Source organism: Styela clava, chromosome 13 (assembly GCF_964204865.1).
Source record: "Styela clava chromosome 13, kaStyClav1.hap1.2, whole genome shotgun sequence".
NCBI classification, from domain to species: Eukaryota; Metazoa; Chordata; class Ascidiacea; order Stolidobranchia; family Styelidae; genus Styela; species Styela clava.
In genome coordinates this window covers 5,776,290-5,781,208 of record NC_135262.1, presented here as the reverse complement: position 1 = coordinate 5,781,208, position 4,919 = coordinate 5,776,290, and positions in this window count along the sequence as shown.

The window sequence follows — 4,919 nt, the reverse complement described above, 5'->3', positions numbered from 1 at the left end:
TTGCGTCGACTTACGACAAGATGAAAGCATTACTTCTTCAAAATGTCGCGGCAATATGCGAACATAATAATGTGAGAATATATTGCCCGATTATATTTAGTTTTGATACATATTTTTTGCAATCTTGCGAATTTGTTATCCCGTTAGAAAAATTCTACCTTCTGCTGTAAAGTTCCAGAAAGTACAACTTGATTTAGCACTTGTTAAAAATATATTTAAAGTTTATTAGTAAATCAAAAATACATATTCATCTCCTTGCTCTACTATTAAGTTAATTGTGATGATTTTAATCTGCAATTGTGTTGACGAAGTAAAAGCAATACTACTAAGAAAATATCAATATGGTAAAGTGTCCGATTATATTTTGTTTTGATTCGTATTTTTGTGAATTTGACAAATCTGAGCTGTTCGTACAACACTGACGGCAATCCAGTACTGTACGTACCAATGTGAATCCTAAGGAAATATGCCCTGGTACGTATACCACGGTGGCACCCGAAATTTTGCGATTTGCAATGTCCAAAAAATCGTTTTTAATCGTTCGCGGACAATCATAAAACGAAACTTATGGTGTTATCCGTTTTATTTTTAGTATTTTGTATTGCCGCTTTTCAATTTAGAAAATTTGGGTTGCCACCATTGACAACTACAAAAAAAAATTATTTCGCGTTGTTCGAACTCGCGAACTCTATCGAAGCGTGTGCAGACTCGTGTTTTCGTCGGAAGGTGTTTTTGTCGCCTGTTACCAAATTTTCGAATAGTAAATTGCTATTCTAATAGTTGAATATTCGAATATATGCCCAGTCCTATACTCATTAACCAGTAATTATTGACTCGAATAATGTTATGTGAATAAACTTGTCTTTTATGTTTTATGTAAATTCTAACGTATTATTGGCTGATACCTGAGTTTTGCAAAAACGTTTGCAGCCCGCAGTGAATTTCTGGCCATATGCGGACTCATTCAAACGCTTCGCGGACTCATTTCAGTAGGGATTTGTTTAAAAAGAATTGTTTTAAAACAATTGTTTTAAATCAAGTTTTTTTTGCCTGTTTTGTTCAAAATGGCTATACTATTTGATTTTTTTTGTATTAAATAGTTTGAAGTAAAATGAATGTAAAAACTTGCCAAGAGCTTCTTATATGCAATAAATCTTTAAAAACGCCACAAATTTCGATAGAGGCTCATACACACCATCTCAAGCTGTAGTTCAGTGGTTGGCGCAGTAAGACGCAACCGATAAGCCATTACGTGAACGACCCTGCTGCGATGAAACCACCTTGCGAAAATTGAAATGCGATCGAATAAATGGGTTTGTATAACCTTGAACAACTCACTTCAACTTTAAAAAACAAAGTATGCTAAGCATAAATTACCCGAACAGTATTAATCGTAAATATGACTTCATTTTATGAGAAAAATGTAAATACATGACCTCGAAATCCATATTATGGCGTCATAGTAGATTAGTTGTGGCGTCTTTGCATCTCAGGACTCTTACAATTAACATAGGCTAGGTTAGGATGTCTCATCGTTCATATCAGTAGATTACCGCCGATATAAGCATATTCTTCATTATCGCAACCCACTCGTTTTGCCGAGAGGCTGCACTTGATCGAATTGCTTATTGCTTTTGTAGTAGGCTCGTGAGCTAATTTTCATGATTTTTCTCACTCAAAACGTCTCTCTAATATCTCGGCTAAACATTCCGGGTGGGGTAGAGATATAAAGTGGCGATAAATGTACGCAATAGTGGTAAAAGTCAAAATAAAAAAATTTTACAAATTGAAATTGTAATTCCGGCTGCATGTGCAGCTTTCAGAATGCAACGTTTTGGCGTAGTTTCGCGGCGATGCAAGGGGTATTTCAATGAAAAATACAAAAAATACGGAAAAAAATTGATTTAAAACAAGCCCTTGTTTTAAAACACGATGTTTTTTTAGAATTGATAAAAAACAAAACCCTACATTTGAGACCGCAGACTCGGGTTGGGAAACCCTGGTATAGGAAGACGTGCACTTGTGATATTCACTATCCAAGTCCAATTCACCTTGGTTGGCTTTTATATTGGGTGCATTGCTGTTTTATTCTTTATATTTAATCTTATTCTTATTTCGGTGGGTGTGCAGAACGTGTTATATTGATGAAATATATATTTTTAAACATAAAAAATAATGTAATTGAAACTGATTAGCTATTTTGGGCATTAGACATTGTAGATACTGTAAATTACATTCGTTTTTGGAATGTTTAGTTTTCAGGACTGGTGCACATAATAAATTGCAAAATTGCGTATGTCCCCAAGTCATAGACACATTTCTGCCTAAGTCACAGTGCGCCATTATGACGTCACTTAACTGCGTCATACAAATTAACTTAAATCCGGCTACGATCAAAAAATTGAACCGTGGCAAATTATTGACTCTCAATGGCATAGCAATATCATTAGGAAGTTTTTTGCGTTTTTCTCAAAACTGCTAAAAATGACTTACGCAATTTGGGTATTAGCGCGACGATATCTCAATGCCTACCCCTGTGTTATATATTACCCTAATTTATTCAATTATATTTTAATTAAACTGTTATCGGTAACATTTAATACTTGGAGTATTCTGGACGACAATTTGGCTCATATTCGGTGAATGAACTGGTCCAGCTCTAGCCCACCTCTTCATGTAGCCAACTTAGGTGCTCTTCATATACATAATTTGTGATAATGAAGTTACTATACTACATTGTGTTCTTGCTGTTACAATTCATGCTATTATAATTATTTGCTTTGATTTCCTCTTTAAACAAAATAATTATCATTATAATAAATATAAAATTCAACTGAAATAATGCTTGTTAGGCCCCACTCTCTTGTCAAATTTGCTAATATTGCCAGAATGATTGTTTTTCTCAACTTCAAAATAAATTAACGTCAGTTATATCTTCAATGTGTACCTATGCTTTGAAATGAAACATTTCTGCTATTCAATCACATATATGCTATAAATTATTTGAATTTGTTAGGTGTAATTATTTGTGAAATCCCTGTCTGAGTGTGGGTAACTTTTGGAATTCTCTTTGAAATTTTGAAACCCCAATCCACATACACAAATGAAAATGATTTACGATACTCTCTCACTCATATCATTCCCCTCCTCAATTTTATTCTTCCATTTTTTGTTAAATTCTGGAATGTTCTATCTTAATATGTAAACATCTGAAATTGTGAATCTTAAACATAACACCGTGAAGGGGGGAGTTGACTTTGATGACCGCTTGGTCGTATCACTCCCTCCTGTCTATACCAAATTAATTTATCACTTGTCATTATTATTACGATGACTGTCATTTTTTGGTTGACGAAAAAATAAATCTCTCTTTCTCTCTAGGTTGGGTGATTTGGCATTTGACTCCTTTCAATTTGGCAACTGGTATTAAATTTATTTATACGATGTGCAAACAATTTTTATTTTTTAAATTTATTTTCATTTACTATGTAATTCATTTATTAAAGTTTTACGCGTTTTTCTAACTTCATTATATCACTCAGGTTGTGTGCAGTGATTTCCCTACACCCCCCCCCCCCCCTATAGGGGGTGAACACCCCCCCTAAAATTTCAAACACCCCCCCCCCCCCCCCCCTAATTTTGAAGTGCGATTCCACACTGAGGGGTTCTAAACCACAGTCTGCGGGCCAATTACGGCCCGCGTGACCATTTAAAATGGCCCGCCGAACTTGAGTGAAATAGTTTAACCCTTCATGTGGTACCTTTTGAGTTTTAGATACCGTCTATTGTTACATCATTATCACAGTTTAAGCACGTTTATTTCGTAACAATTGAATTATTCCGGTATCTTATGTATAGGTATGGGTATAATGATCACACACTGCAGTATTTTAGATATCAGCCGTATATTAAGAAAGCTTAAAGATGTCACAAAACGAAAACTAGGCACTGAAAACAGACGTTTTTTAGATGAATGACAGCGTTTTTATTTCTTTATTGAAAAGAATCAAACTTCAGCGATTTGTCTTTTTACCAACAAAATATTTCAGTTCTGAAGGAATACAACATTATGATCAGTTGACGAGCGTAATTCAAAATTTAATTCATACAAAAGTCAAACAAACATGTTCAAAAAATTAGAAATGTGTAACAAAACTAGCCATAAGTAGCCATTCATACAATGACAGATGAGCAAGTAACTTCATTAGTCACTATCATTTGCAAATTACTTGTTGAAACGTAGTAGTATATATTTACGGTTGAAAGCCGTGCTTGTTATCTATTCCCCGGGAATTCTATCAGCTAAATATTATAATTATTGATTTTATTACATAACAAACTGCGATGCTAGGTGTATCTAAAATCAAGCTTAGAGCCTATTTTGGTGCCTATTTCTCAAATTTTTCTCAGGGCGCTTAAGCGCGCCCTGAACCCCAGCCGAGTCGTCCCGCACTTTTCTTCGCTCCCCTTTTCTGGCCCTACAATTTCATTCTGCTGTGGATTTTGGCTCGCCGTCAATCAACTTGGGGGGGGGGGGGGCTCCCATGTACATCGTCTCTTAAATACATATCACTTTTTTTAAGAATACAAATAGCCTAGTTTTATCTCTGATAGCAAATTATTTACCACCCCCTAAATTTTGAAACACCCCCCCTAAAGAGAAAAGCTGGGGAACATACTGGTTGTGTGTGTCTGTGAATTGATTTAAAACTTTCAGGTTAGTGAACACGTACCACTTATTTTGACCTTACAACTTGAATTCTGTATTCCAGTGGTTTTCGAACTTCATGATATTGCGACGCCCTCCGAAAAATAGGATCAAGTTGCGACTCCCCGTAAAAACGGCTTGATACTAATGAAACATCTTTTTTGCAATGAGTTTCATTTGAATTATGCTTGAAGAGAACTGCCGTGGTGCC